This window comes from Anthonomus grandis, chromosome 13, assembly GCF_022605725.1.
Source record: "Anthonomus grandis grandis chromosome 13, icAntGran1.3, whole genome shotgun sequence".
Lineage (NCBI taxonomy): Eukaryota > Metazoa > Arthropoda > Insecta > Coleoptera > Curculionidae > Anthonomus > Anthonomus grandis.
Window position 1 is genome coordinate 1,359,112 of NC_065558.1, and position 14,096 is coordinate 1,373,207.

At 30.0% G+C, this 14,096-nt stretch overlaps 1 protein-coding gene across 2 annotated transcripts in view; it reads left to right on the plus strand.

Annotated features, from left to right (window-relative positions):
- LOC126744299 (pleckstrin homology domain-containing family G member 5) overlaps positions 1–14,096 on the plus strand; it is a 171,620-nt gene that overhangs the window by 11,564 nt on the left and 145,960 nt on the right. Inside the window, exon 2 of one of the 2 annotated variants that reach the window (XM_050451681.1) lies at positions 4,630–4,667. The gene's annotated coding sequence lies outside the window, so the exon portion shown is untranslated. Of the gene's footprint in view, positions 1–4,629; positions 4,668–10,746; positions 11,024–14,096 lie in introns of those variants that run through there. The other variant, XM_050451680.1, reaches the window with a different exon arrangement.

A 14,096-nucleotide genomic window follows, 5' to 3' on the forward strand; every position in this document is an offset into this window, starting at 1 on the left:
AAGTCGCAAATTTTATACCTAAAGTGTTCAGGGTAATCTCGGGATTTTTTAATTTTTAAAATCAATTCGAATCTCTGGACCGTATATTTGTTTTTCAGGGTTGTTCGCTTTCCCCTTCCTTTATGAGGGATTAAATAGTGGCTCATTTACAGGAAATCGATTTTTAATTTAGTTAACATTTTCGATAAATACGTAATCTAACGAATATGTAAAAAAATGACTCGTGAAACCTTAATTAGTGATTAGAAACAGATAGACTCAATAAACTAGGAAACCTTAAATTCCCAGAAGGTATAAAAAATCAGGTAATATATCCGAAAGAAAATTAAAAATTATCTTAAGCATCTGGAAAATTAATTGTTATATAAAACTATAAAAAATCGTTAAAAGTCCAAAAAAATCATATGAACCCAAGTGTATGGATGAAAAATAATACTGACTCAATCTATATAATTTAATAATTATATTTCTCTTGCGTGAGAATAAATACAATTATCAAAAACAAATTTACAATTATAAAAAAAAATAAAATATGCTAAATTATTTTATTATTAACAATCACGTTATCTATAAACATCTATTATACTAAATACAAATTAATAAATTTTCCCCGAATCCCGGCTTTTCAATTAAACTTAACGAACTAAATTCATTAAATGCATTATATATATTTGTTGTTCGGGCCGTATGTATATACACGTAAACGCTAAATAGAGAGAGAGATTTTATTTGTTCAAATTATTTGAAAAAAATTGTATAGTTGCAATCTCTATATAAATTGGTCCAATTAGTTTACATAAATTGTTGATATTTGAATGGGAGATTTTTAAAACATGGCAAATTCATATTAGTTCTTTCTAATTTTGAAATTCGGAGGTTTTTAACTTGTAAGGTTTTCTATCCAGATGACTGTGCAGCTTGGATATTTTCAACAAATAAATTCCCATTAAAGTATGTTTAGTATGGGAATTTCGTGTTCTTACTATCTAGCGAATCTCGGGAATTAATAATAGAAAGAGCGATTTACACGCAATATGAGGATTTAGCCCTATTACGATGGAATTAACAAACGAAAAATATATTATTGTGTAATATAATTTTTATGTATAACCCTGCTTGCTTGTACGTCACAAAAAAACCAGATTCGAGCAAAATTAAGGGACTGAGAGTACTTTGAATATATATTCAGGAAAAAGTCATCATTTCGACCTCGTTTTTGAGGCTTTTAATAGCTACGATCTTGCGGATGGCCTCGTTGGATTCGGAAGGAGGAAACTAAGACAATATCATAAGAATTTTCATGATAGTGCCCATAGAAACCGAGATATCAGCCTTCAAAGTTTGGGTTTTTTCATTTTTGGGTATCGATTTAACAAAAAAAAAATGTTTTTTTTCGAATTCGAACTATTTATACCAGCGGATTGTTCTCATCAAGTACATCACGAAAATATCGGGTTAGAACAGGGTTCGATCAGAAATAAGGGAATGAGAGTACTTTGAAAATTCGGAAATTCTCACTTTTTGACCTCGTTTTTGAGGCCAAAAATGGACATCAAAAATGCCATATCTCAGCTATCGTAAAAGCTACGACTTTGCGGATAGTCTCGTTGGATTCAGAACGACGAAACTAAGACAAAACCGTTAGAATGTTCCTGATAGCTCCCATAGATAGCTTTCAAAGTTTGGGTTTTTTTATTTTTCGAGCATCGATTTTTTTTTAAAAAAAAAATTTTCGAATTTGAACTATTTATACTAGCAGATTGTTCTCATCAAGTAAATCACGAAAATACCGGGTTATTTGATAAGATTTGTAAATTCATGGGAATATTCTTCAAAGTTCTCTGAAGCTTTTTCCAGGCACTTGGCATTTATAACCTGAAATATTCATCTCCAAGGCTTTCGAAATTAAGTTCCTGGAATATTCTAAAGAGTACTTTGAAACCTCTTCCAGGCTTTCGGAACACTTCTAGCATAAAGTGCCTGGAATATTCTTTAAAGTACTCTCATATCTTCTTCCAGAGATGAGAAAATCGTTAAGATTTAACTCCGGAACCTCTTCAAGGTTCGATAATTCCAAGGCTTTAAAAATTAAGTTCCTGGAATAGTCTAAAAAGTACTTTGAAATCTCTTCCAGGCTTTCGAAACACCTCTAGCATAAAGTGCCTGGAATATTCTTTAAATTGCTGTCAAATATTTTCTAGACTATTTAAAGGCTTCCGAAGTGTCTGAAAATATTTTTTTGACGACGGTTTTGAGCGCAAAAGTGCGACATCAAAAATGCCATATCTCGGCTAATAATAACGCTACAACCTTGCGGATGGTCTCGTTGGATTCAGAAGAACAAAAATAAGATAAAACCGTTAGAATTTTTATGATAGTGCTTTTAGAAGGCGAGATATCGGCCCTCAAAGTTTGGGTTTTTTTATCCCGTATCAATTTTTTCAAAAAAAAAATTGTTTTTTCGAATCAACTAACTATACTAACGGATTGTTCTCATCAAGTAGATCACGAAAATACCGGGTTATAACAGAATTCGATCAGAAATAAGGGAATGAGAGCACTTTGAAAATTCGGAAATTGTCACTTTTCGACCTCGTTTTTGAGGCCAAAAATGGGCATCAAAAATGCGATATCTTAGCTACTATCAGAGCTACGATCTTGCGGATGGTCTTGTAAGATTCAGAAAGACGAAACTAAGACAAAACTGTTGGAATTTTCCACATCGGACCGGTAGAAGCCGAGATATCGACCTCCAAAGTTTGGGTTTTTTCGTTTTTCGGGTATACCCCCCCCGTATCGATTTTTTTCACCAAAATTTTTTTTTTTCGAAATCGAACTAACTATAACAGCGTCTTCTTTAGACCGCCTACATTACGAAAATACCGGGTTATAATGAGATTCGAGCAGAACTAACTGAATGACAGCATTTTGAAAAATAGAAAAAAGTCATTTTTCGACCTCGTTTTTGAGGCCAAAAATGGGCATCAAAAATGCGATATCTTAGCTACTATCAGAGCTACGATCTTGCGGATGGTCTTGTAAGATTCAGAAAGACGAAACTAAGACAAAACTGTTGGAATTTTCCACATCGGACCGGTAGAAGCCGAGATATCGACCTCCAAAGTTTGGGTTTTTTCGTTTTTCGGGTATACCCCCCCCGTATCGATTTTTTTCACCAAAATTTTTTTTTTTCGAAATCGAACTAACTATAACAGCGTCTTCTTTAGACCGCCTACATTACGAAAATACCGGGTTATAATGAGATTCGAGCAGAACTAACTGAATGACAGCATTTTGAAAAATAGAAAAAAGTCATTTTTCGACCTCGTTTTTGAGGCCAAAAATGGGCCCCAAAAATGCGATTTCTCAGCTACTATCAGAGCTACGATCTTGCGGATGATCTTGTAAGATTTAGAAAGACGAAACTAAGACAAAACTGTTGGAATTTTTCACATCGGACCGGTAGAAGCCGAGATATCGACCTCCAAAGTTTGGGTTTTTTCGTTTTTCGGGTATACCCCCCCGTATCGATTTTTTTCACCAAAATTTTTTTTTTTTCGAAATCGAACTAATTATACCAGCGTCTTCTTTAGACCACCTACATTACGAAAATACCGGGTTATAATGAGATTCGAGCAGAACTAACTGAATGACAGCACTTTGAAAATTCGGAAAAAGTCATTTTTCGACCTCGTTTTTGAGGCCAAAAATGGGTTCTAAAAATGCGATATCTCAGCTATTATTAGAGCTACGACCTTGCGGATGGTCTTGCTAGATTCAGAAAGACGAAACTAAGACAAAACCGTTGGAATTTTCCACATCGGACGGGTAGAAGCCGAGATATCGACCTCCAAAGTTTGGGTTTTTTCGTTTTTCGGGTATACCCCCCCGTATCGATTTTTTTCACCAAAATTTTTTTTTTTTCGAAATCGAACTAATTATACCAGCGTCTTCTTTAGACCACCTACATTACGAAAATACCGGGTTATAATGAGATTCGAGCAGAACTAACTGAATGACAGCTTTTTGAAAATTCGGAAAAAGTCATTTTTCGACCTCGTTTTTGAGGCCAAAAATGGGCTCCAAAAATGCGATTTCTCAGCTACAATTAGAGCTACGACCTTGCGGATGGTCTTGTAAGATTCAGAAAGACGAAACTAAGACAAAACCGTTGGAATTTTCATGATAGTGCTTATAGAAGCCGAAATATCGGCCCTCAAAATTTAGTTTTTTTATTTTTCAAGTATACCCTGCCATGCTGTATCGATTTAACAAAAAATTTTTTTTTTTGAATTCGAACTAACTACACCAGCGCATTGTTCTCATCAAGTAGATCACGAAAACACCGGGTTATAAGGAAATCCGAGCAGAACTAAGAAATCGAGTATTTTTTTGACTACGACCTTGCGGCTAGTGTCGTTGTATTCAGGAAAACGAAACTAAGGCAAAACTGTTGGAATTTTCATAATAGTGCGTAAATCTAATTTCATACAATTTTAACCCCCTTAGAAAGGTAAATGAGTTATTTATAGTCTACGTTAGTAAACACGCAAAGTACAAGGCGAAAACGACCTTACTATATTATTTATCCATAATATACATTTTACATGAATTAAATTTTTGTTACAGATTCGTCCAAAGGGAACGATCAAGACATCAAGAATTATGTAAGTATATTTCGAATTTTCGAAATCCGCGTATAGCGAAATATTTGTGAGCATTTAATAAACTAAATGGCGCCCATTAATCCGCTCGTTTTTCACTTAATTTATTGTTAAAATTTCGTGAAATATATAGAACAATACGTATTGTTTTATTTTATAGATTACCATCAAACATGTTAACGAATTATATTCTTATTTAGACATGTTTCTTTTTTTTTGGTGAGAAGAGAAATTTTATGTTTTGAACAATCATTCTGGCTTTCTATATATAAGGAAGTATTTTTATATGTAAATTCTCATTTTGTTTATTCCCGTAAAAGCTTATTGGGCTAACAAAATAAAGGGTCTATTAAAGGTGATCGTTTATATGACAAACGAAAATCCGGTTTTAACCGTTAAAAGTTCGGACTCTCGAACAACAAACTGACATTTATTGCAAAACCGGCAGCTATTGTTCGACAAGACACGAAAAGGGAGAAAAGCTAAAATCGCGAAAATTTACCGCTTTTTAGCCTGTCACGGTTAGTATTAAATCGGATACATCACAAGCAGTTCAGGGATCACGCTATTTTATTATATTGATTTTTTTTTTTAGTTATTTTCCCAATGTTTTGAGGCATTTTTTTCGGGCATTTATTCTAGCCATTTGACGTCATGTTTTATACATCTCAGACAATTTAATTAAATTTTCATGTTCTTAAGTAATTGGTGTAATTTTTATTTATTATCTTCCAGGGCATTGGAATAATTGGTTGAGTACTTTAGGAAAAAATGCCGGTAACATATGAAAAATAAGTTGTAATGTCAAAGATAAAAGATGATTTCCAGATTTAATTAATACTTGTAAAAAAAATGTACAACTGTCTGGAATAATTAAAAAATTAACTGGAAACTGTCATCTCTCAATTTTTGTCTGTTATCTCTTATTTTGCGAGTTACGTTTAATTGGTTGAATTCCAGGCAATTAAGTTAAAAATCATTTTTTTTCAACATTCTGCCAAATCTCAGGCAATTAGGTTCATTCTTCATTAAATTCCAGGCAGTCGAATCATGAAAAAATTCTTTAATAAGAATATTGACTTGAAATATTTAAATAAATACAAACTGAAGGTATTCAAACAAATTGAGGTAATTTTCAAGAAATTCGGACCATTTTTGAGGGAAATATGAAGGTTTCTATATTGGGTGTTCCAAAAATTGGGAAAATTCTTACCATCAACTTTGACAACCTGTAAAAAAATCTTTATTTAAAATATTGACTTGGAATATTTAAAAAAATAAAAACTGAAGTTATCCAAACAAATTGAGGCAATTTTCAACAAATTTGGACCATTTTTGAAGGAAATATGAAAGTTTTTATATTGGATGTCCAAAAAATTAGGAAAAATTAGGAAAATTAGGAAAATCAACTTTGACAATCTGTAAAAAAATCTTTATTAATAATATTGACTTGAAATATTTTTAGTAATAAGAACTGAAGTTATTCAAACGAACTGAAGCCATTTTTAACAAATTTGGACCATTTTTGAGGGAAATATAAAGGTTTTTATATTGAGTGTTCCAAAAATTGGGAAAATTTTCATCATCAACTTTGACAACCTGTAAAAAAATATTTATTAGACATATTGATTTAGAATATTTTTTTATATAAAAACTGAAGCTTTCGAAATAAACTAAAGTAACTTTGAACAAATTTTGATTATTTTTAAGGGAAATATGAAGGTTTTTATATTGGGTGTTCCAAAAATTGGGAAAATATATACCATCAACTTTGACAACCTGTAAATAATCTTTATTAAAAAAATTGACTTGAAATATTCTTAAAAATAAAAACTGAAGTTATCCAAATGAATTGAGGCAATTTTTAACAAATTTGGACCATTTTTGAGGGAAATATGAAGGTTTTCATATTGGGTGTTCCAAAAATTGGAAACATTTTTACCACCAACTTTGACAACCTGTAAAAAAAATCTTTATTAAAAATATAGACTTGAAATATTAAAAAAAATAAGAACTGAAGTTATCCAAATGAACTGAGGTAATTTTCAACAAATTTGGAGCATTTTTGAGGAAAACATGAAGGTTTTTATATTGGGTGTTCCAAAAATTGGGAAAATGTTCACCATCAACTTTGACAACCTGTAAAAAAATCTTTATTAAAAATATTGACTTGAAATGTTTAAATAAATAAAAACAGAAGGTATTCAAATAAATTGAGGCAATTTTTAAGAAATTCGGACCATTTTTGAGGGAAATATGAAGGTTTTTATATTGGGTGTACCAAAAATTTGGAAAATTTTCACCATCAACTTTGCCAACCTGTAAAAAAATCTTTATTAAGAATATTGACTTGGAATATATAAAAAAATAAAAACTGAAGTTATCAAACGAATTGAGGCAATTTTTAACAAATTTGGACCATTTTTAAGGGAAATACGAAGGTTTTTATATTGGATCTTCCAAAAATTGGGAAAATGTTTACCATCAATTTTGACCACCTGTAAAAAAATCTTTATTAGGCATATTAATATGGAATATTTTTTTGTATAAAAACTAAAGTTTTCGAAATGAATTGAAGCAATTTTGAATAAATTCGGACCATTTTTGAGGAAATATGATGGTTTTTGTCCTGAGTGTTTCTCTCATTAAGAATCTTCCATTTTCCAGGCAGTTGAGAATCTCTAGAAAAAAAAACAACTGGCTGGAAAATACATATTGTCAGAAAAACTCAAGCAGTTGATTCCCAATAATTTATATAAGAAGAATCCTTGGAATTTAAAAACTTCCAAGTAAAAGGGCAAAGGGTTTTTTTGGAGAGTCTTAACTGCCTGGAACATGTAAATGATTGAGGTATTATTGTCAAATTTTTTTTGTCCTCCCAAGTGATTGAAGTAGTTATTGATCTCGTCCAGGCAGTTGAAAAGTAGAAAATGTTCAACTGCCTGGAATAATTAAAAAATTTACTGAAAACTGTCATCTCTCATTTTCCGAGTTACGTTTAATTGGTTCATTTTCTATTGAATTCCCGGCAGTTGAGTCAAAAATCAATTTTTTTAAAATTCTGCCAAATTTCAGGCAATTAGGTTCATTCCTAATTAAATTACAGGCAGTCGAATCATAAAAAAATTCTTTAATAAGAATATTAACTTGAATAATTAAAAAAAACAAAACTAATGTTTTCCAAATGACTTGAAGCAATTTTTAATAAATTAGGATCATTTTTGAGGGAAATATGAAGGTTTTTATATTGGGTGTTCCAAAAATTAGGAAAATTTTCACCATCAACTTTGACAACCTGTAAAAAAATCATTATTAGGCATATTGATTTGGAGTATTTTTTTTATATAAAAACTGAAGCTTTCGAAATGCATTGAAGCAATTTTGAACAAATTCGGAAAATACAGATTGTCAGAAAAAATGAGAAAATTCACGCAATTGATTCCCAATAATTTATATACGAAGAATCCTTGGAATTTAAAAACTTCCAAGTAAAAGGGAGTAGTTATTTACGGAAGTTCTTTTTTTATTTTGGAAAGTCTCAACTGTTTGGAATATATAAATGAGTGAGGTATTATTGTCAAATTTTTTTTGTCCTCCCAAGTGCTTCAAGTAGTTATTGATCTCGTCCAGGCAGTTGAAAAATAGAAAATATTCAAGTGCCAGGAATAATTAAAAAATTAACTGGAAACTGTCACCTCTTAATTTTCGTCTGTTCTCTCATTTTCCGTCTTACGTTTAATTGGTTCATTTTCTATTCAATTCCAGGCAGTTAAGTCAAAAATCAATTTTTTTTAAATTCTGCCAAATTTCAGGAAATTAGGTTCATTCTTCATTAAATTCCAGGCAGTCGAATCATAAAATAATTCTTTAATAAGAATATTGACTTCAAATATTAAAATTACCAAATATATAAAATATAATGTTTTATAAACGACTTGAAGGAATTTTGAATAAATTTGGGCCATTTTTGAGGGAAATATGAAAGTTTTTTTTATTGGATGTCCCAAAAATTGGAGACATTTTTACCATCAACTTTGACAACCTGTAAAAAAGCTTTATTAAACATATTGACTTAAAATATTCTTAAAAATAAAAGCTGAAGTTATCCAAATGAACTAAAGCAATTTTCAACAAATTTGGATCATTTTTGAGGGAAATATGAAGGTTTTTATATTGGGTGTTCCAAAAATTAGGAAAATTGTCACCATCAACTTTGACAACCTGTAAAAAAATCTTTATTAAGCATATTGATATGGAATATTTTTTTATATAAAAACTGAAGTTTTCGAAATGAATTGAAGCAATTTTGAACAAATTTGGACCATTCTTGAGGGAAATATGAAGGTTTTTATATTGGGCGTACTAAAAATTGGGCAAATTTTCACCAACGACTTTGACAACCGGTAAAAAAATCTTTATTAGACATATTGATATGGAATATTTTTTTATATAAAAACTGAAGCTTTCGAAATAAAATAAAGTAATTTTGAACAAATTTTGATTTTTTTTTAAGGGAAATATGAAGGTTTTTATATTGGTTGTTTCAAAAATTGGAGACATTTTTACCATCAAATTTGACAACCTGTAACAAAATCTTTATTAGAACTATTGGCTTGAAATATTTGTAATAATTAAAACTGAAGTTATCCAAACGAATTGAGGCAATTTTTAACAAATTTGGACCGTTTTTGAGAGAAATATAAAAGTTTTTATATTGGGTGTTCCAAAAATTGGAAACATTTTTACCATCAACTTTGACAATCTGTAAAAAAAATTTTATTAAAAATATTGTTTTGGAATATTTAAAAAAGTAAAAACTGAAGTTATTTAAACCAACTGAGGTAATTTTCAACAAATTTGGACCATTTTTGAGGGAAATATAAAGGTTTTTATATTAGGTGTTCCAAAAATTGGGCAAATTTTTACCATCAACTTTGACAACCTGTAAAAAATTTATTATTAAAAATATTAACTTGAAATATTTAAAAGAATAAAAACTGAAATTATCCAAATGAATTGAGGTAATTTTCAACAAATTTGGACCATTTTTGAGGGAAATATGAAGGTTTTTATATTGGGTGTTCCAAAAATTGAGAAAACAACAACTGAACAACTGAAACAACTGAACAAATTCGATCAATTTTTGAGAAAATATGATGAATTATAATCTTCCATTTTCCAGGCAGTTGAACCTCTAGAAAAAAAAACAAGTTCTACTGGTTTAAGAGATTCTTGTTAGTCCCTCTTCATACCTCAAAAAATATTAATTATATTTATCTTAGAAACAGCAACTTATTCATTCATGTTCTAAACCTTCTTCTGATAGGTCATAGGACTCGTCAAATAGATGATTCCTTGGTAAAACAATTTACCATTGTGTTCCCCTATATATTAGACAAACGTTAGATATTAAAAAGTTCAAAAGCAACTGAAAATGGCATTTATTAACTAAAGCATATTACAACCTTGATCGATTTACTGACATCATTTTCACCTTGTGTTTTATTCTATTATTGTTTAATTTACTTCCTTTAAGTTCTCTTTGCTTATTTTTTAATAATGTGTTTTTTAAATTTTGCAGGCAGTTTATCCGTTTTAAAATTAGATATTACATTACATTTCACTCATCTGTGAAGTTAAGTCACTATTTTTGAAGAAATAAATAAATGCAATTCATGTAGAATTTTATACGAAACACAAAATTGGTAAAAGAATTTTTTTAAAGCCTAATTTTTATACTATCATTGGTAGAGGCAATATTAAATAAAAATTTACAGGCATTAAAATGTTAAAATGAGGAGGTAGTACCTCTCTGTCCCTCTAAAAATAAGTAGTGGATAGTACACCTCTATACCGCATTAAAAAAATAATAATATACTTAAAAGAATCTTATATAAAATAAAGCACAATCCAATAATCGCAACTTCCTTCCTTACTTCCTTCCTCACAACGATTGAAGAAAATATGTAAGGAATTTTTTGTTTATTCTGCCACTCTACCGTGCCCTCTCTCTCACTCACGCACTCACGCGGTACCGCGATACAGTTTTTAAAGCGGTCGCTCGTTAGTCGCTTTAAAATCGCGCTGAAAGTAAAAACGTGTCGTCGATAATAACGTTCGTATGTACTTTAGTATTTATTTGTTAATTTAAAAAAATATATATATATAAATAATATATAAACATATTAACAACGCGATTAGTTTAGTTTTTTTTTGTGTATGTGTGTTTGATGTGTTAAGTTACTATGTGGGGAATTAACGTGTGCGCGAGTGTATTATGTGGAATTTGACTGATTTTTTAAGTTGACAACTTATTTGGATAATACACGTTTTATATATTATGATGGATTATTTTATTGGTAAGTATACGATCGTTTTTGAAAAATAATAATTTGTTCAGCAGCAGCAGCAATGGTTTCATTTTTTTTTAAATGCATATTTTAAAAGGGTTAAAGTTCGATTATTTTTATCTTATCTTTAAATATTATTTGGCGTATATTATGTAGGGTAACTGTTAAGTACCTTGATATATGGTTAAACCATTGTATTCTTACAGATTTTCCAGGTAGTAGTCCTTAGTGTCTTTGGGTTTTTTGAAGGATATTTTTATTACAGGCATTTGAAGAATTTTTCCAATTTTTCATGAATTGAAAGTTTTTTTTTACATGTTTTTGAAGAAAAAATTGAACACATTCTAGGCATTAACTGAGAATTTTTTTACATAAAAAATTATAAATACTTAGTACAGTTTTTAGTACCTTGTATCAATTTACGCCTTTTTCAAATATTTATAGTCATGTTCAATGAATACTCAATTAACTTTTTATATTTTCCAGTAATTTATTAGTGTTTCCCAGGCAATAATTTTTAATGTCTTTTTGTTTTCAAAGGAGATTTTTAAATTTTTATTTCAGACATTTGAAGGCTTCATTTAAACTATGAATAACGTTAAAAAAACATGAAATATGTTATAAGTCTCCAATAAAAACTAGGATGCCATTAGTATTTTTTATATATAAAAAACAACAAAACACATCGAAAAAAAAACCGTTTTTTAGTTGCATGATTTCAATGGGGATTGAGTTGGGTTTAGTTTATAATATGTCTTCTCCCTACTTAGATACAGTAGTGGAAAAAGTAGAGCAACATTTCAAAATACTATATTTTTTTTAAGCAGTGAATGTAAGCTAGAAGTAAAATTAATTCCAGTAATTTATTATTACACAAGCAATTTAATATTAAGAAAAAAAAACATGTTTTCTTGTCCTTAGTATTTTTATATTAAAAAAATATTTTTTATGTGGAAAAAAGTAAAGCAACATTTTTAAATATTCGTTTTTATTTCATTTCTGATAAATAAAAAGAAAACATAAGTTAATATTTTGTAAAGTACCCGTTATTCTTAATTACATCTTCACAACGTTTTGGCATAGATCTTATTAGCTTAGAAATAATCCCTGGATCCATATTCACCCATGCTTCCTTCAATGCTTCAAACAATTCTTGCTGATTTTTATAAGATTTTCCTCTGATTTTGGAATCTTAAATGTCCCACAGATTCTCAATTGGATTGAGATCAGGGGATTGTAAAGGCCATTCCATTACATTAATGTTTTCCTTTCTGAACCAAGCTTTTACGAACCGAGAAGAATGCTTGGGATAGTTGTCCTGTTGAAATAAATGTCTTAAAGGCATAGTATCATCAGCATATGGAATCATTTGGCTCTCTAATATGTCCTTATATTAAAACCAATCCATTATACCTTCTATTTTATACAGGGCGCCCATACCATAGCCCGAAAAGCATCCCCAAACCATTACTGCTCCACCACCATGTTTCACTATTGGACAGGTATACTTGGGTTGAGTCTTTCACTGACAGGGCGTCTAACATCACTTTTGTACAAACAAAACTTGGATTCATCGCTCCAGATTACCTTTTTCCAATCATGCTTTGTATAATGTAGATGCGTTTTGGCAAAACTTAAACGGGAACGTCTATTTTGTTTGACAGCAGCGGTTTTTTTGGCAGGTCTTTTCGCAAATAACTTGGCCTCTAATAGTCTATTTCTCACCGTCCTCGAAGTCACGTTTACTCCAAGCTCTTCGGATATGCGGTGCTTTATCTTATTGGATCCCAGAAAAGGCTCATTTTTAGCAATTTTGATAATTTGTCTATCGGTATATGGAGTGGTTTTTCTACGTCTCCCTGACTTTTTCTTAACAGATAAATCGCTATTTATATGAAACTGCTTAATTATACGAGACACGATAGATCTATGTAACCTAAATGTCTTTGCAATGGCAATCTGCTTTTGACCACTTTTTTATAAATCAACAATTCTATTTTTAATATCGACAGATAAATTAATGTTTACCGCGAGGCATCTTAAGCAGCCAAATACCGTCAACTTATCAGTTTAAACTAACACTAAGTAAAATATTTTGCATGATTTGAGAAATATTAAATTATATAATATCAAAAATGTTGCTTTACTTTTTTCTACTCTGAAGTATTCTTTTTTGTGTCCCTTGGTAAAACGAGATAAGAATTAACAGTTTTTATTGGCAAATCATTTATAAGTACCATATGTTTTTATCTACAGAAATTTTATGCTAAAAGTCATCATCTAATATTTTATTTTAGCAACTTATTAAATGTTGCTCTACATTTTTCCACTACTGTATATATATATATATATATACAGGGTGTCCCAACACTCAAGTATAAGCCGATAAAGGGCAATAGACCAGAATCAAAAAAAATACTAAAAAAATCTATGTTGAGTACTTTTAAAATTATAGGCATTCATAGAAAAACCGAAAAAAATTGACACCCCCTGTTGACCTTTTTAGTACTGTGGCTACAAATTTTCGAATTTCTTAACATTTTTTTTTTAATGTAACCCTAAATAACCTTTCGACAAATTACAAAACTAAATTCAAACACAACTGTTCACATTTTTAAGAAATTATCAGATATTTGCGCAACTTGTCTTGAAAATTGTATCTTTTGACCATCATTTCCCAAATTTAACTACAGTACCTATTGGCCATAATAGTTGGAACTTTTGAAAATTTATTATATTTTGTGTGCCTTTTATTAAACATTTTATTTTCTCTTATAAAGTTGTTGTACACGAAAAACTAGTGTTAATTAATTTAAATCTTCACAAAAATTCAGCACCAGTAGCAGTTCGTAATAAAAATTGAAAAAAAGCTGGACAAAATACTTGAAACTAAATGATTTTTATTTAAAAACGACATAAAACATAACTTATTGAAACCATATTACTATAATTAATATTTGCTATGGTAACCCTTACCATTAATTACTGCCTGCATTCTTCTGGGCATTGATTCAATCAAATTTTCAATTATTTGTCTGTCAATGTGAGTCCAGGCTTCAACAAGCTTATGAAATAGTTCATC